At 40.7% G+C, this 20,421-nt stretch overlaps 1 protein-coding gene across 1 annotated transcript in view; it reads left to right on the top strand.

Annotated features, from left to right (window-relative positions):
- LOC124722073 (serine/threonine-protein kinase GL21140) overlaps positions 1-20,421 on the top strand; it is a 212,200-nt gene that overhangs the window by 142,997 nt on the left and 48,782 nt on the right. The gene's annotated exons all lie outside the window — the stretch shown is intronic.

Below are 20,421 nucleotides of genomic sequence, written 5' to 3'. Positions count from 1 at the left end.
TGTTAAAATAGATTGTAACTTATAAAATGAAAGAACTTTCCAGTGAAGTGGACATTTAAACAGTCAGTAGTGGATGGATACAAGTAATTGTATCAGATATAACTTACATTTAGAGGGGGCTTTCAGAAAATATATGTAGTGATTACAGTCAGTTAGTGGGCACAGCCAACACCCATTTCATGAACTTCCCGAGTTCAAGCTTCCTGTAAACACATAAGCTAAATGTATATCAGACCATTGAATGGGGACACAGGTTGTATAAGGGGTAATCAAATGAAAAAGGGCAGGTGGAAAAAAGTAAGTAAACTGTTTATTATTTCAAAAGTAATTGTGATAATTGTTGTTACATTTATCCCACTGTGAACCAAGATGGTCAGTGCGTAGTGGGTGGGTCCAAATGTTGCCAAAATCGTATTGAATAGGTTGCAGACGTTTCACTGGGAAGCTCTTACACATCCTCCACCCAGTCCCCATCTCTCCTCATTCAACTTCCATAATGACGGTGTCCTGAAGAACATCATTTGTAGCCATTGATTTGCTTTGGATAAAGAGGTGCGCACCTGCATACAGTCTTGGTTTTGTAGGCTACAGCAAACATTTTGCACTATGATGTCACCATTTTATGTCAGTGGGATAAATGTATTAACAGTTATGGCTATTACTTCTGAGATAGTAAACAGCTTACTTACTTCTTCCATCTGTCTTGTTTTCTTTTGACTGCCTCTTGTACTTGTCAGAAGAGAAGGAAATTTTCAAAACATTGTCACCTTTTCATCTTCAGAAAGACTTACTCAATATAACAAAAGTTCTAAAGTTGCTTGAAAGGCTAAGGATGAGGCTTTCCTGATAAAGACTGAAACTTTGTTCCCAGCTATGTTGCTTCCAGTCTTGAACGACCCAGTTGATACAGAGTTAAACAGCTTAAATTACAGCAAAGTATTTGTTACATACAAAGATATATTAGTATCAGTGTTGCAGTAGAAGTGGAAGTTTCAGGGAAGGTGTTACATTACTGGTGATGGTGCACCTTCACTGATCCCCTTAGTGGATGTGGATTACTGATTCCAGCTTTGCCAGACAATACACATTCACAAGCGATAGTGTACTATCACTAGTCAAAGTGTACCTTTACTGCTGAGAGGTATGGAATGTGAACCGTGGATGCAATAACAAAAGAGAATCATATTTTGAAAGTTGTTTTTTTATGAGCTGCAATTAGAAAACATAGTCATATTACACAAAATTCCTTCTTTGCAGCAAGGACCTGCTCCATGACACTTAACAGTTGCACAACACATTTTTCTTTCTGCAAAAAGCACCTCATAGTTTAACCTTTGTGCTGGCAGTTGAATTTGAAGACTCACTGGCCAATTTCCATTGACTGACAAGGGGAGGCCACAACGTTTGGAACGAGGATTTACTGCAAACTTTGTACTCTTGTAGCACTCCATGATGACAAAATGTGTAAGCAGTAGCGCGTACTTCTCAAGCATTATTGAGAAAATCGCAAGATAATTTTGGTCGTCAAATATATACCTGCGCATGGCTATTTTTACCATGAAGCGGTAGCAGCCGAGTGGTTTGCGTTCAAGCCCCGTAATCGATGGATCGAGTCCCATTCGGATAAAGTGATACTGCAAATGTATGCTTGTTTGTGATTTGAGAAGTCCCTTATACCTGGAAGGAGCCTGAAAAGACTTGTTACCTCCAAGTTTTGACCGGCACAGATGGCTTTCGAAAGATGTACAGTTAATCGTCACTTTCGACATTACGAGTACAAGTTGCAGGATGGTATTTTCGTAAAAACGTGGAAAACATAAAGTTAAATGGCACCAGCTGCATTGAATAAATGCTATGTTTCCGCATACGCAAGGTCTTTTGAGGTTTTCCATGCAAAAAGAAACCTCTCTTTCTGACAATAATTTGGAAGCAAACCATGCATAACAAAGCATTTCCTTAAATATCGGCACTGATAATTGGTCATGCAGTATCGACTGTATTTTAATAGCGTCTTCACGAGAAGCAATTTCTCATTCTCTTTCAATTAAATATGAACAATTTTGAAGACATTGACAAGCATACATTTTCAGCATCACTTTATGCGTTTGGCCGTTTACTAGTCGATAGTTATGAATATTATATTAATTATGATAATAAAAATTTGTTGACTGCCAAATAACATTGTAAATTTAATAAAAGTTTATCCAATTACACGTATTTTTCCCATTATATCAATTGTAATATAAATAGTAAAGAAAGTGACTGTTAAAAAAAAAACCTGATGAACGGTACTTGATCCAGCGATTATGGGCTTGAACGCTAACCACTCAGCTGGTGCCACTTCATGGTAAAAATGGCCACACACTGGTATATATTTGATGACCAAAATTATCTTGTGACTTTCTCAATAGTGTGTGAGTAGTACGTGCTATGGCGTAAACATTTTGTTCTCCTCATGGAGTACTACTGGTTGTCGGATCGGTCGCCACACAGCTGCCGTCAACTCGGCGCAGCATGCTACAATACGCGTGGCACACAGCGAGTACCACTGGCGCCGCACACGATGTCAACAACTGGCGCAAGTGAACGCGTTGTCGTGGGGTTAGCGGCAGCATACACACCACTATCGATGCGGATTACCCTGGCGGCACTGCCCTTGCCACCAGAGTGAACAACCGTATAAGGGTGCCATCTACCAACCACTCTGATCGGCTGGACCTGCAGATTTAAGCGAGCTCCCTGAGCCCGTTTATCCAGTTCAATCTTCGCCGTTGACTGTGTTACTACCCGGCTGCTGGATTCACGATGACCGAACCGTACTGTGGCCTCCCTGGCTGGAAACTTGCGACGCGTCGGTATCGACTGGTTGGCAGTGGTTTGGACCTGTATTCTCTACTAGTGACTCTGATTTCTCCTTGGCGCTACAGCCAGCGAAGTGTTGTGTAGTCGAACTTAAGTTTTGTTTTGAGTGACAGAAGGTCAAATAAATTTGGTTATCACGGAATATTTGTTGTGTTATAGTGCGGACATAACACTAGTGTACGAAGTTTACAGTAAATCCGCATTCCAAATGTCGTGGCCTCCCCTTGTAAAACATCACAACTGTCTTCAGGGCAACAGTTTTCTTTACTGGAACTTCCTCCATGAAAATTATTCTAAGAGGGTGAGTACTGAACTGGGACCTGAAACAAAATGTTGTCACAGTCACATATTGTATCGTCTCATTCCAAAATACTTAAAAACGATCAGTTTATTACCTTGTGTAAAGCTGGCTCATCACACTATCTCTCGACCTGATGTGGTAGAAGCCTTCAACTATTGTGTCGAGGACAACACCCAAGATCGATCTTGCATCACCTTACTCGATTGAAGATGGGAACTGGAACTCTAATTGTACATCCTTCTTCCACCGGTGGCAGATGACGATCTGAGCACTGCTGCATTCTTTGTGCTTGTTCTTCTAAGCACTAGTATGTATCAGTGGTGTGTCTTTTAACTCATCTAAATTAGTCAGGCAGTATACATTATTGTCTGGAACACATTCTTTCTCTCTCTTCTCGACCGCTGTTCCTGTTGGTATGTTATCCTCTTGCACAGGTGATCTGCTATGATCATTGTCCTGCAATGTTTCAGTCCCTTTCTCACTGCTAATGCTCACTTGATTAATTCTGTTTTCAAGATCTTTCTCAGAGTGAACATTCATCAATGTTTCAGGTGATAAACTTGAAGAAGACAAACCATATTTAGAAGGGTATCCAAAAATTCCTTCAAATGGAGACCTTTTAATTCTGAAATGTACAGTGCTGTTCTTTGTTAATTGCACAAACCTTTGTGCACAGCTGCACTCCATAATGTTGTGCTCTGGCATCCTTGTAGTTACGATATTTTATATGTCTTGATTTGCTTCCTCTGTGCTGCCTTGACTCTGGGTATATCTAGGTTTACCATGCACAATGTTAAAATTGGACAATAGTTCAATTCAGCTGCTCATTATTTTGTTAACAAACTCTCGGCCGTTGTGTGACTGAGCAAGTGCCTAACAATGTAAAAAGGTCAATAATGTTATTGCATACCAACGCAGCAGTTTTGGGGTTCAGTGGCCTGAGAACAAAGAATTTAGTGAAATGATCCTGATAAACCATTATGAATTTATAGTCTCCATCTGATTGTGATTGTAAGTTGATGAGATAAACTTTATATCTGCACTATAACTCTTTGAACAGCATGGGCTTCTCTACTATTCTGAACTTTTTATTTATATAAACAAGGGTCACATAAGCTAAGGTAAATCTAGAGGTCTCTGTATGTTATATTATGGTACTTTGATATTAAACATTTTGTTATTCGGTTGCATCCACCGTGGCCAGTCATTACATGAGCATCATGCAGAATATCGTAGTTTTTTTTCATTGTAAGCATAGTATTAATCTTGCCTTCTTCAGTAACATGTTGTATTAATTCCATTATTCCATTCATCTGAAGCACGTCCCCTCTCTTCAAAAACTTGCGGTCATTGCCATCCCTCATTTGTTAAGATTTTTGTGATTTAACCTTACTGATCAGTGACTCATACTTTCTTTGTCCACTAAGACAACATTATTATTAGGGTATCCCCATTCCACTCTAAGATGCTCGTAGAACTTCAGTGACTCAACCATAGCTGCATAACATAACAATAACCAACTGACAACAATTTCATTCGTGCCGATGCTTGGTACCATTGTCGGATGCACCATTAATAATCTGCTCCTCAACACATCCATTAAGTGTGGCCAGTGATGGTACACATTCATAATGCGTGTATGGTTTGTTTTTCCAGTGATAAGCTTTCACAGGTCATTTTAGTGATGGTATATATTGAAGTGACAGAAGTCATGGGATACCTCCTAATTATCATGTCGGACTGCCTTTTGCCCGGTGTAGTGCAGAAACCCAATGTGGCATGGACTTCACAATTCATTGGAAGTTCCCTGCAGAAATATTGAGCTGTGGTGCCTCTGTCACCACCCATAATTGCGAAAGTGTTACCAGTGCCATATTTTGTGCACAAACTGACCTCTCGATTATTTCCCATAAATGTTTCATGAGATTCATGTCGGGCAATCTGGATGGTCAAATCATTTGCTCGAATTGTCCAGAATGTTCTTCAAACCAACTACGAACAATTGTGGCCTGGTGATGTATGCTGTCATCCATAAAATTTCCATCATTGTTTGGGAACGTGAAGTCCATGAATGGCTGCAGATGGTCTCCAAGTAACCTGCACACTCATTTTCAGTCAATGATCAGTTCATTTGGACCAGAGGACCCACTTGATGCCACATAAATACAGCTCCTGCCATTATGAAGCCATCACTAGCTTGCACAGTGATAACCTGGGTCCATGGCTTTGTGGGGTCTGCACCAGACTCGAACCCTACCACTAGCTCTTACCAACTGAAATTGGGACTCATCTGACCATGCCAACCAGTATGGTCATGAGCCCATGAGGATCGTTGCAGGTGATGTTGTGCTGTTAGGGAAGGCACTCAGGTTGGTCATCTGCTGCCATAGCCTATTAATGCCAAATTTCACCACACTTTCCTAACGGACATGATCATTGTATGTCCCACATTGATTTCTGCAGTTATTTCACGCAGTGTTGCTTATCTGCTAGTACTGACAACTCTACGAAAATACTGCTGCTTTTGGTTGTTATGTGAAGGCCATTGGCCACTGTGTTGTTGAGGGTCTGAAATTTGTACTCTGGCACACTCCTGACTCTGTGGATCTTGGAATGTTGAATTCCCTAATGATTTCCAAAATATAATGTCCCATGGGTCTACCTCCAACTGCCAGTCAACATTCAAAGTTTGTTAATTCCCATTGTGCAGCCAGTGCACTGCCCTTTTATAGCTTGTGTACATGATACTACCATGATTGGTACATGTGTATATTGCTATTCCATAACTTTCATCACCTCAGTGTACATGCACTATTGAGGATTGACCTTCCGTGATCATCCACTTCCACTATAACACCAATAGCAACAAATTTTATGAAGACTGAGATGCTGATTGTGTGACACATGTGGAAAAATATTGTGGAAAAGGTGAACGGTAATCTTCAGGAAAGGCAAGTTGACTTTCAACAGGCTCGTACTTTACAATTACACACTATTGAGTAATAAAGTTAGATGCACGAGGGTTGACTGAAAAGTAATGCCTCCACTTTCATAACTCTTCAACAGTTGGCAGCATTGGTATGTGGCAGGTACTGGCTTGTTCCGTAGCCTCTTCTCTACAGCTCCAGGTGGCAGGAATCCTTAGCATTGAATGGTTGTGTTGTTACACTGTAAAGTATGGAACCCTGCGCAGATGGTCGGTCAATGTGATTTAAGCAACATGTAGTCATTGAATTCTTGACAGCAGAACCTGTCACCCTGAAGGAGATTCATCAGAGAATGAAAGCAGTTTATGGTGATTGTGTTGATGTAAGTACTGTACATCGATGCGAGTACTGTGAATCATTGGGCAAGTAAGTTTAAAGATGTTGAGACGGGAACATCTGACCTGTGTGACAAACAGAGAGTTGGACGGCCTGTGACGGCAACCACCGAGTTTCACAAGCAAAATATTGACAGATTGATTCAGGACGATTGTCGTATCACTCAGAAAGAAATTGCAAGCACAATTGGCATTTCACAAGAACGTGTATGTCACATTATTGCTTTGCTTGGCTATCGGAAGATCTGTGCACGTTGGGTACCCCAGATGCTGACTCCTGAAATGAAAGCGCACAGACTTGAAATTTGCCAGGAACTCCTCTCACATTCTGAGAATGAAGCTGATGCCTTTCTCCATTCAATTGTGACATCATTATGCTTCTGACGAAGACATTGAGAGAACTGTGAGACTGTGGTAGTGGAAACAATGTGTCGACTTCTTCCGTGACAGCTTCAGAAAACTTGTTCATAATTGGCTGAAATGTATCCAATTGGTTGGTGATTATCACATTCTAAGGATTATTTCTGCATTTGATTTATTAAAATATTCTCATCCAAATCCAATTAACGAAGGTGGAAGCATTGCTTTTCATTCAACCCTCATAGCATGTAATACCTTCTTACTCCCTGAAGACAATGACAGCATGTTGTGGCATGGATTTCGTGAGATACTGAGTGTGTTGGGGAGTCATCCTGATTCATGGTAACTCAACCGCTACAACCCGTGGCTAACAGTGATTACTCAAAGGTCCATCTAAAGTGCATATATTTGGGTTCATCCATATTCATTAATTTTGTTCCATTGCATCCCATCTTCAGGGATGTGAAATGAGTGAAGGTGTGCATAAAGAAAAGACAAGGAAACTATAGGAACTTTACTGCTTAAGACTATTCATGTCATGCATATGCCAGCTAAATTAGAATCTAGTTCATTAACAAGAAACCTGCTATTTTGAAAATATCTTTTGCGACATGAATTATATCTGATAGTTGCTGTTTAATGGTCATTGATAGATTAATATTTGCTTGATTACATTGATATTTTGTGGATAAAATAATTATCTACATCTCTATATAATAAGTGTTGTTTACAGTATATTATTACTTGTCTTACAGATTTACAATGAACATTGCTACTTACCATGTAACTAACAGCGTTTTTAAATTCTTTGATCTAGATATTTAAATAATTTGTAGAAAGAGTGGCGTATGAGTTATGTTTTTAATTGTCCACATTTTGTTGGCCTGTCCCCTTTTGACTGTGCTCAGGCAGATGTTTACGCCGCCTGTTACGCTCCCTGCCCATCTAACAGATGACACTGCTATGGCAGGTTTAGTTTTGCGTTTTATTTGGGCAGGGGCTTTTATCACTTGATCTAAGTGTTTGTCATTTTTTTGTGTTGAGTCTGGCCTTTGGTCTATGATTTTAGACTGGTTTCTTTTTAGTGTGTTTCAGGGCGGTTGGCTTTTCCTTTTTTGTCTCTATGGTCGGCCAACCACTGTCACACTCTGTGTGATTTTAATTCCTTTTGTATGGTCTCTGTCTGAGTCTTTCTTGACCTGTGTCGTATGTTGTTGATCGTTTTTCTTCTGTGTGGGTGATTGAATTTTTTGGAAAAAGGGACCGAGACCATAGCAATCTGGTCCCTTCAATCCCAGAAACCAACCAACCTAGATATGCAGCATGATTCCTATTGAGAAATCCTCAGTCTAGTCACAAATTTTGCTTGATACCCCATACTATCATACTTTTGATAATGAGCGTAGCTGTGGAACTGAATCACATGGTTTTCTGCCTCTAATTCCTTCCAAAAAATGCCACCTTATCTTAAGATGCCATTCACAGGGCTCATTAAACAAGCAACTTGTCCCATGACTACTTCACTTGCTAATTGTATGCTAAGATCGTCAGCCGCTCTTCACCTTGAAAACCTCATGAGGCAAGTGATATCAACCTTCTAGACTGTCTTAGGGCCTCTGATTACATTAGCCTAGAAGATCAGTTACTTGTTCGTTGAAATGGAGAAGTGCAAGGAGATTATGAACTGTCCACAGTTAAACACGTAAAATCTTAAGGAACCAAGAGCATGCACTAACTATTGTGGTGGAAACACATGAATAGAGATAAAACCACAGAATAAGCAATATTTACTGTAATCTAACTGGTTTATCACCTGCTTCCCAATCCCTACTGTCAAAACCACAAAATTCTCAGCCCCAGAATAGTTACTAACAATGTTCCAGGATTTATGTCAATGTTCTCCTTCTCTGCAAAACTTTGAATATGTCAGCTCATCAAGTTATCTTGCCTTTCCCTTTATTTAGGTCCTCCTGACCATGAAATCTTTGCAGTGATGTGGAAATGGAAAAGCTACAGTAACCAAATTATCATGTCGTCTGTTATCATGTTAGAGTTCTCTGAACTCGCTAAGCTTCCACAGTATGCTGGCAGGAACATCTGCAAGCCCTCATGCCCAGCTTATCTAAGAGTTCCTATGTATTCTTCACAACAGCAGCCACCTGCAAAAAATATGGAGCCAACTTCCTCTCCAATTCCTGTCAGTAGTTTCCTCTCAGTTCCCCAGACATCAGTTGCTTTGCCTCCTATGTGGTGAATCATGTATTACACTGAGAGTCCTCTAATTGAAAGAATGGATGCACATGATGCAGAAGTAAATTCTTGCATTGTCAGATGGTAGTAGTCAATGGCAGATGGATCAGGGACCCTATTTCATCCCATGTAAACCTTCTACCATGAGAATATCTCCTGCTGCTGCCTGAACCAAGCTTTTTGGTAAGCAAGTTGCATCACCTCATGCGGTGTTTCACATACTCTCCCACCCTGCCATCAGCATGTACCAATATGTACTGTGGCTCATTGGTGTAGGCAATCTTTCTCCATGCTTGGAGCTTCTAATTAAGATATTCTGAACCAATGCCAGTTTCTGTCACCTGTGACATGGTGTTCAGAGATACCCACGTGAAAAGCAAGAAAATAAAAATTTAATTTCCCGTCAACAACGGAGTCATGAGAACTGGTGCACATCTAGGTTGGGAAAGGATAGAAAGGGAATTGGCTGTTTCTTTGTCAGAGGAAGTATCCTGGAATTTGCCTTTGTAGATTTAGAAACATCATAGAAAACTTAAATCTGGTTGGCTATTTTGAACTGCCGTCCTTCAAAATGCAAATCTAATATCTTTCCACTGCATAAGCATATGAAGTGGTGGCTTCTGTACATCATAGTGGAATGTTGCCTAATGATAGGGATGCTCGCCGGCTGTTGTAGCACAGCATAAAATTTGCTAGTAACTTGCTATACTGTGGTCCATCTATTCAGTAGAGTAATCTGTGATATGAATATTTGACAGTGACCCATCTTCAGCACATTGTTGTCCATGACAGTGAATTCTGATGAGATGATTTTCTTTGATTCAGATGCTTTTGCACCATTCTTCAGATGGTGCTACGTGAAGAGCCTAGTGCCTGTATGACCTTGGTGAGGTAATGTTTCATCTGTATGGCACTCGAGGCCCTTGACCTACTTACTTGACTTATTTTCTTTTGCTCAAATGCAGAGCTTAGGGCTTCAGTGAGGCTCCACAAGTGCTCTCAGTTGTGGATGGAGGATCTTCAACTCTAAAAATGTTTCACCTTCCTTCCTGATGCCCTTGGCCTTCCACATTTCCTTCTATTTTGTGGGTTCCAGTAGAAAGCCTGTCTCTTTAGAGCATCCTGGCATATTCGAAGGGTTTGTCCGATCCAACACCGCTTCTATCTCTTGATTTGAATGGCAATAGGTTCTTCTCTCACTGCTTCAAGAAGTCTTAGTTGTATATAACATTTGACCAAAAGATTTTAAGAATTTTCCTAAGACATATATCAAGGGAGACTCGCAAGCTTTTGGCGATTCTAGAGGTAATCTTGAAAGTTTCACATCTATGCAGCTGCATTGTTTTCATGTTTGCTCTAAATATTTGTAGTTTCATAGGTATGGATATCTTTCTTGCTCTCAATAATGAATGAGGGATTCTTGCTCTGGCGTCAGCAGCTTCTCCTCTTTCTTCAGTAACTACACTCCCAGTGTATGTGAACTCGTTCACCTTTTCAACATCCTCATTGCTCACTCATAGCTTTGTCAAATCTCGTGTATTTATTTTCGTATTCTTTGTCTTGATGGAATTCAATTTCAGCCCAACAGTTTTGGCTTCGTGTTAAAGACCCTGCAGCTTTCCTTGCATGTCAACATGGTTCTGCAACAAGAGGCAGATATCACTGACAAAATCGAGGTCTTCCAGTCAGTCACACTGTCCACATTACATCCTTCTCTTCTTCTCCACCACTTCACTTCATTCAGTACCAGTAAAACTGTAAGTCTCCCTAATAACCTCTACTATGTTTTGTGGTACTGTGTACTTTCTCAAAGATTTCCACATATGACTTGGAGTCATAAGTCGGAGACCTTTACAAAGTCTACTATAAGAATCTAAAGACTAGTGGTGGATTTATTTGCATGTTCGTTTGTAGCTAAGAGTGTTTGTGACCTGTACAAGAATGGTTACTTCTAAAACTGGCTTGCTTCTTTCTTACCTGCATTTAAGCTTGCACTATAATTCTATTAAGGATTATCCGTGCCCACACTTTGCTTGGCAGTTGACAATGTCTCCGTTTTTGGACAGTTTGGCATGGAGTCCTTCTCTCCACTTCTGTGGCACACTTTTCAAGGTCCAGATCTTTGTGAAAAGAGGGTGAAGAAAATAAGTGGTTGTGTATGAATCAGTTGTCAGAAGTCGTGGTGCAATGTTATTTGCCAGGCCTTACCATTCTTTAGATGCTTCATTGCTGTCTTGATCTATTCTTTGAAGGTAGCTCTGAGCTAATCATATTTCCTACCATTTTGAGATCATCTTCATTTTTGGATTCTCTTTCTTGTTCAGACTTTCCCTCATCATCTGTATCCAGCCCTTCCATAAAGTGCTTATGTCATCTTGGAAAGTTGTGCATCATCATTGGTGAGGAGATGCCCTTGTTTGCTCCTTACAGGTCGACTGCAGGTGACTTTCTTTTTGCCAGAGGTCACGACTGCAGGTGACTTTCTTTTTGCCAAAGGTCATTGTGACATCATAGATATGCTTCTGTTGCCAGAACTTGCTGCTATCTCTGCCTTCTCAGCCAATTCTGAGACCCACTTCCTGCAATAGTTTTAGTACTCTCACCTCTGTGTCTTTAGCTTTATATTCATCCTGTAGATTAATCGTCTGGAGCCATGTTTTGCTACACTTCAGTTTCAGTTTTACTTCTCTTCATTGTTTGATACAATTCCAGGTTGCTTCTGACATCCATTGCTTTCCTCTTGGGTTCATCACTCCAACAATTTTTTCAGCTGTGCCTGTAAAGACCGTTTTTGCCTTCTCCCAGCATTTGTTGATAACTAGTTTTTCATCCATGCAGAGGCCCTCAAACCAGTCCTACTTCTGTTTTTCAACTTTTCAACATCAAATGCCTTCCTTTGAGTGTGGAAACATTTTCTCATTGCAGCTTTCTTGGTGTAGTTGTGTGCAGTCATATTTGGTAATCACTGCCTCTTTCTGCTCCCCTACAGTTCCTCACACGTATAAGGGATTTCCTCCACTTCATGCTGATAGCTAGATGGTCAATTTGATTCTGAGTGTGAAGAGTTGGAGACAGCCATGAGATGTTCTAGTGAGGGAAGACCGTGCACCAATAATTAGATCATTATTGGCACATAATTTACAAGGAGTTATCCATTATTATTCATGTTGCCTGCTCTGTCTTAACATTTTTCAAATTGTGGCACGTGTAGAGCCTAGTGCCTGCATGACCTCAGTGATGTAATGATTCACGCATTGGGCACTCGAGACCTGCTCATGATGAAGTGTGCTGATTTCTATCTGCCTGGTCCGTTTTCCATCCAACCGCCATGCTGATGGCCAGCGCACAGTCTGTCAACATCGGTCGTGTAACTTGCTGTACTACTCCATTTACCATTGTGACAGGAGATGCTCCAACACTGACTATTTTGTCAGTTCTATTGCTCACAATTGTATATAGGATGAATTAATCTGTCTGGCTCTTAAATTGTTTCAGGTCTGAATTAACTGTTGTGTTAGCCACTCAGATTCGAGAGAGAATGGCCCTGTGTATTGAGGAGGAGGAGGAGTCGCAAGGCAGTTACCTTAACAGTGAAGTTAGAAATATTTAAAGGATGCAAGAGATCCTTACTCTTCAACTTGTTTCCAGCAGTCTGGTGATCAGTCAGTCATGGGAAAGCAACACAAGCACCACCACATGTAGTTACTAATGCAGTTCTAAAGAGGCACCTGTGAGGGTTATACCAAAAGTAAGGTTCCCATATTTTTTACAAATAGAAAACATTGTTTATTGTTATTGATGTGTACATCATTGAAAAGTGTACACTTTTGTCTATTTTTCAACATAGTCTTCATTTTTTCCGACACACTTTTGAAGACGGCACTCCAGCTTTTGTATTTCTAAGTTGAAGTAGTCTCCCACCAACACATTGAGGAAGCGTGTGCTATGACTTCATCATCACTCTTGAAGCCACCTCAGTGTTCCTTTAGCTTGGGGAAGAGGTGATAATTGCTGGGGGCTAAGTCTGGGCTCTACGGGGGATGGGGCATAACAGTCCATCCAAATTTCTTCAAAAGCTCCTGTGTTTGACAAGCAGTGTGGGGTCGAGCACTGTCGTGAAGAAGCACTACTCCCTCATGCAGTCATCCTCTCCAGTGATTCTGGATTGCTTGGCAGAGTTTGGTCAATGTTTCACAATATCTGTCTGAGTTTATTGTCATCCCAGATTGCATGAAATCGATGGGGAGTACCCCCTTCCGATCCCAAAAAACAGTCACCATAACCTTTCCTGCCGACTGCATTTGTTTGAATTTTTTTGGTGGCAGTGAACCGAAGTGACACTACTGACGAGATTGTTGTTTTGTTTTGGGGGTGTAATGAAACACCCACATTTCATTTCCTGTGACAATAGAGTCCAACAACTTCTCTGTGTTGCCTCCTCCCTCACATTGTTGAAGAAACTTGCAAACACAGTCAATGCATTGCTTCTTGTGTCCGTCAGTCAGCAGCCAGGGCACCCAGCGAGCACACACCTTGTGATAACCCAATGTTTCAGTTAAAGTTCTTTCAATTGTGCTGTGGGAAGCTTCAGGAATGCATTCAACAAGTTCACAGACAGTGACCCTCCAATCTCTGAGCAGCTCACTGTTGATCTTCAAGAACAATCGAATCCGAAACAGGTGGTCTTCCACCCTGTTGATCATCGTGAACTTCTGTGCGACCCTCAGCAAAAGCCCTGCACCATTTGCGGACGTGCTGAATGGACATGCACTCTTCACCATAAACCTCAGTCAGTTGGCAATGAATCTTCACGGACAGTAATTTCCTTGCGTGGAGAAACTGGACTACTGCTCGAACCTTGCACTTGTCGGGAGTGGCAATCAACACTTCCATCTCTGATGGTTGCGAAGCCAACACTGAGTGATGTAGCAAATCACAGACAGGCAGGCTTGAGAGTGGGGGAACCACTGTGCATGGCGCTGTTGTCGGATTTAGCCTAGCACCTTCCCCTGAGGCTGTTGCTCATTGGGAACCTTACCATTGGTACAACTGTCGTACTACAAAGCCTAAAATCCCCTTCAGACTGTCAACTGTAGATGTTATTAAAGGTGCTACACATAAACTTCCCAGCCGATGGATATTGAGTTTACAAAGAATGAAGAGATTGGGTGCAGTGCTGTTTGTGTTGAGTTGTGAAGTCGTGCACAGTCTATGGGTATAGATGTCTGCCTGACACAAGCATCACAACATTGAAGCAGTTCAGTTCACCACAGTAATAGGCTTTTCCACCTTACTGAAAACGTAATGTGAAGAAGAATGTTGTCATCAGTCTGTAGTAGTATATAATGGATCCAGGATGTATGTGATGGAAGTGAAACTTCGGGCACTGGAAAGACCTGTGTGTGGGTTTATATAAATAACATTTGAAGAATTCTTGTGCCCCTTTGTGAAGGGATTATAATCTTCACAAAAAAGATTACATAGGGTGAAACGGCTATATTTGTAACCGACCCACGCCATCCTCTCTTCCGCCATCAGTTTCACAGCATTTACTCGTACAGTGTTTATATGTGCACAGAGTGGTAATATGATCTCTAGATGCCCCCTCCCCCCCTCCCCCTCTCATGAGTACATTTACTTATTTTCTTCTTACACAATTCACCTTGTAAGAGATTTTAATGCACACAGTGTGTTTTGGGTTTCTGTGCGCCACCCCCCCCTCCCCCCCCCCCCCCTCCTCCTCCTTTAAGGTGTTGGATGGCTTAGCCCCCCTACTTTGTTATAGTATTTGTAAAAAGGAATGAAATTAACATTGTAATTTAATATCTTGCCAACAGTAAGATATTTAATGCCATAAGAATATTACTTTATCAGGAGGCACTTCAGAACTGTTTCTGGCTTATTCTCTGCCGATTATTATTCTCTATTTTGCATCAGAGTCTGTCACAAACTATTCAGGTCACACTTGCAAACCACATAGCATGTGGAAACAAAGATTTACATGATTTTAAAAAGAAACTAACCAATGTGTGTTAATTGTTACTAAGGGTGAGATGCAGGTGTAATTCTTTGTGTGAAATACAAAATAGCTAAAGTGTTTTCTGGGATGCAAAAGAAGTTTTCTTCTTTATCACTTTGAAAGGATAAAACGACGAGTGATAGCTGAGTGGTAAAATATGAGAGAAAACCATTAGACTTCCATCACATTTCAACAGGGCGATGCATCTGCTCACAAAGTTGTTTTGCGAGTGGGAAAACTGGGGGATTGGAAGTACTAAATATCCAAGCAGTTCTCTGGATTTGGCATTCTCTCCCTTTCATGTGTTGGGGAGGGGGTGGGAGCAGCTGGAAAACACTTTGGAGGCTTTAGACAGTTGCAGTTCAGTAATTGCATCTACTCAGTGCAGAAATGTGAAATGAATTCATTGACCTACTAGGAGGTTGTGTAGAAAAATAAGTGTATTTTTCTCCTGAAAATCAGACTTTCATTGTCTTTTTCACCTGTCCCAAGTACACACCACACTCTCACTGTTAGAGGTAGTCAGACTCGAATAGGGAACTATAAGTGAGGATAAGTAAAGTTAGTAAGAAACCTTACACATTCCTGAACACTCTGTCTTCATATAGGACACTATTTTGTGGTGCATGGGTTTGTGGTCAAGTTAGGTGAACCTTTGCCATGAAAGGTAGGTGTAATAAAAGTAAAGGTTTAACTAGTTATGTGTTACTGGTGTCCCATTGAGAGTCACAGTAACAGAAGTTGATTCATATCCTCACACATCTGGGCAAATCTAACACAGATGAAGTTTAGCAGATCTCTTTTAAAGAGAGCTATCTAATGTTTGTCACTTAACTTTTATTCATATGCTGCATATGCCATTCAAGTGGTATTAAATTGTGAACACGTCCAAGACTTCAGTATGCAGTGGCAGAGTTGGAATTGAAGTTCGGGGAACTCGTGGTTCCAAAGCTGGGGCCTGATCAATGTGATCACTCCGAATATGTTTCAGAAGCGACTGCAGAATACAGTGGGAGTACAATAGGTGTGTTGGAGAGCAGGGAGCTTCCTTTAACTGCATATATCACAGTGATCATACAGAACTCTCTAAAAGCCCCAAGTCAAAAATTAGCTATGCACAAGTGAGATAAAATAACTATTGAGGTGAAACAGTCACTAGTGGGCTACATCTGGGTCGGCCCGAAACACTAGAATTGTATTAGATTTGCTCAAGTATTAGAGGCTGTTGTCTGTGTCAACTTTATCTACATAGTTACTCACAGAAATAAAATGTATGATGCAAAAGTGGGTGACTGTGTGTCGTAACTATATTCTGTACCAAATCTCAACCTTAGGGAAGGTGTTGTCTCGTGCAGATACACTACCTGATCAAAAGTACCTCGACACACATTAGTGGGCATTAATACAGGCTTGTGTCTGCCATTCATCTTGACATCTTGAACTCTGCTTGGGACATTTTAAGTGAAGTTTCTGAATGCTTGTGGAGGAATGGCAGGCCTTAGTTCCTCAAGAACCAAACCCAGAGAAGGTAGTGACATTGAATGCTGAGGTCTGGAGTGAAGTCAACATTCCAACCCACCCCAAAGGTGTTTTACTGCGTTCAGGTCAGGAGTCTGGGCAGGCTGGTCCATTTCAGGTATGTTCTGCCCACAAACCAGTGCCTCATAGTTGATGTTTTATGACAGGGTGCAGTGTCATGCTGATACAATTGATCATCATCTCCAAACCCTCTCTTACTGTACATGGTACCCAATACTCTAAAATGTGTTCATATCGTTTTGCATTTAGCATTTCCTTAACAACAATAAGGTGGACCACACACTAACCACAAAAAGCACTCCCATACTCGACACCACCTCTGTACTTCACTGCTGGAACTACACATAATGGCGTGTAATGTTCTCCAGGCATTCGTCAAACCCGAACCCTACCATTGGATAGTGTGATTCATCACTCCAAATCACTCGTTTCCAGTCATCTGCTGTCCAGTGGTGTTGCTCTTTACACCATCTTAACTGTCGTGTAACATTGACTTCAGAAATGTGTGGCTTATGAGGAGCTGCTTGGCCATTGTACCCCATTCTTTTTAACTAACTACACATAGTCATTGTGCTAGCTGGACTACTGTTAGCACTTTGGAACACACGAATGATTCCTTCATCTGATTTCACATGATTTTGTACAACCACCCACTACAGTGCATGAGGTCTGCCTGATCTTGGTTTAAGTGGTTTCTTCACATTCCCACTTCAGTAACATGGCCAACAGTTGACTTGTGCAGCTGTAGAAGACTTGAAATGTCCCTGATGGATTTGTGCTCAGATGACATCCAATGACTAGTCAGTATTTGAAACTACTGAGTTCTTCTGACCAACCCATTCAGCTGTTACTGCTTTTCTACTGACAACATATGAGGGTCATTTTTAAAGTAAGAACCGATTGGTCGTGGAGTAAGAGAAACTTTATTGACGAATGTAAATTGTATCACAGTTTACAGTAAGCGAATTTTTTCACTTTTCAACTTAGTCACCATGCATATTTAAACATTTGTCAAGTTGTGGCACCAGCTTTTATGTCACAGCATCAAAGAACTCTGCCGCCTCACTATTAAACCAGTTAGTAACAGTTTCTGCCAACATGTTGTGATTTTCCAAGCGCTTTCCACCAAGGAATTCCTCCAGTTTTGGAAACAGATGGGTCTGATGGTGCTACATCAGGGCTGTATGGTGGATGATTTAGTAATTCCCAATTAAACTTGTCCAGCTGCGTCTTTGTTCTTGCTGCAACATGAGGCCAAGCATTGTCATGAAGTAGAGCAATGCCACCAGGGAGTATTTCCCACTGGCAATTTTGAATAGCTTACCTGAGCTTTAATAATGTTTCACAGAACCTCTCAGCATTTATTGTCATTTCTCTTGGCAAAAAGGCTAACAGAGGAATGCCTTTTCCGTTCCAAAAATCCGTTGCCATGATTTTCCGTGTTCAAGGTTCTTGTTTGAATTTTCGTGGTTTCGGGAAGTTTGAATGGAGCCACTCACTGCATTGACGTTTATTCTCTGGAGTGTAGTGCACAATCCGTGTTTCATCACTGGTCACAATGTAACTCAAGAGCTTGTCACCATCCTTGTGATAGCACTTCAAAACAGACAAAGAATGCACCGTTGACTTTGTTATGCGTTCTTCTGTCAACATTTTCAGCACCCATCTCTTACACATTTCTTTGTAGTGAAGTTTGTCACTAAAAATGTGAAAAACAACTGATCTAGAAACTTCTGGAAATTTCTGATGCAGGTTGTCAATAGTGAAGCACCTGTTTTGGCAAATTGCCTCATCAACTTTTTCGTCAAGCCTTCATTGATGACAGTAGGCCATCCATATCGTTGTTCTTTATGAACATATGCCCTTCCTTCATTAAACAGCTTACACCATTTACGCAAATTTCCATCATTCATTACACCTGCACCATAAACTTTGACAAGCTGTCAGTGAATTTCAGTGGGACAAACCTGTTTTGTATTTAAGAACCGAATAACCGAGCACACTACACAGTCGATGGTATTATTGATTGACATAGCAACAAACAAAGCAGTATAACCATACAACCAACACGGGCAGAGACATGAAATGTAATGTCGGTGTAGTGAGAGACTGGTCAAGAGTGGCCAACAGTGAAGCGAAGTCACATTACAGGATGTGCGAGCGTGGTGCACTATCGATTCTTACTTTAAAAATGACTCTCATAATATTTCCTGCCTTCTTTTATACTGGCGGGTCTGCCTCTTGCGCCATATAGTAGTCAGTTACACATTGCATATGGGTGTCTGGATTCTTTTGATCAGATAGTATACTTACTACTTACTGCACATTGCCTTATAACTATTTCATGCAAGGGATAGGTGCCTTTGGAAAAATTGGGAGAAATGCAGAAAAAATGCACACTGTACTTGTCCAGTGCCAAAAAAAAATGGGTAAACTGTTTGGGCACACAGCCAGTCTGTAGTCAGAATAATATATATTTAGGAGAAGGGCACAAAGCAAGTATCCTACTCCAAATCCAGGAAAATTCACCAGCTCCAAAAATATTATATGTTTATATCCTTAAATTCGTGGTCAAAAAAGATGTATGATTGGATGATTGCTCAACATGAACTGTACCATATGAAGCTTTTATGAAAACATACATATATAAGTGTTCTTCTTAGTTAAAAAAATAAGTGATGAAATTATCACAGCTCAAGGTTTAAGACATGCAGGCAGACGGAGAACAAGCAAGTTGATTACCACGAGTTGCAGAGATACCACAATGCCCAAGGGGAAAACAAAACCTAATCATAAAACAACTGAGCACAAAAAGAGCCAGATTCAAATGTTGACAATTATTCAGTGGTCTTATTAAAGTTAGGAGAAGACCAACATGTTGATAACATGGAGTGTGAAGTCTGCTACTTCCTCCACCAATCCTTAAGCCTTCACAGTGTAACCACCTCAAGGTAAAGAGGTTTAAAAAACGAATAAATAAATAAATAAATAAATGCAAATCCTCAATAGGATGGCATTCATCATTCAGTGTGTGCATCCCCAGAGTTGTCATCCCCCACATTAGAGAGACCACTCTTGAAGTACTTGAGAACATGATTTGCAGTCAGTTGAAAATTGTACCTTTTGAGGACACCAAAAATTCTGTTGCCTTAGATTGAGACCGTTCTCAATTTATTCTGGAGAGTTGTGGAAATGGTGAAGGCAACTAGTCTCACTTGTGACATCATTCTGAGGACTGATTCGGGTCTGACGAAATACCATTCGGTTTCCAGCTGGGAGGCAAAGTTGTGATACCATGACCCAAGTGTCTTACTTTGGAATTTTTATCAAGTTGATAAATAGAATTTTTTCCTTTGAGTTTGTTGAATGCTTCATGCATGGCTCTTGATATGCTTATTTTGGTTTTATTCAGCTTTCGTTTGTCTCAGAGGCTTTGTCACACTTAAATTAACAATGAGATTCTCATTGCTTTCATAGCAACTTTGTAACACATCTGTTAAACCATGGCAGGTCTTTGCCATCTCTCACAACTTTGCTCAGCACATACCTGTCTAAAGCATATCATAAAATACTCTTGATCTTCTTCCATTTATGCTCAATTCAAGATTGGTAGTAGGAGTAATCCACTTAATTATTGGCCCATATCATTAATGTCGATATGCAGCAGGATTTTGGAACATACATTGTGTTCAAACATTATGAATTACCTCAAAGAAAATATTCTATTGACACACTGGCCCATATCATTAATGTCGATATGCAGCAGGA

This window comes from Schistocerca piceifrons, chromosome X, assembly GCF_021461385.2.
Source record: "Schistocerca piceifrons isolate TAMUIC-IGC-003096 chromosome X, iqSchPice1.1, whole genome shotgun sequence".
Classification (NCBI taxonomy): Eukaryota; Metazoa; Arthropoda; class Insecta; order Orthoptera; family Acrididae; genus Schistocerca; species Schistocerca piceifrons.
The sequence above is the reverse complement of the archived record's forward strand: the minus strand, read 5'-3'. Positions and strand labels throughout refer to the sequence as shown.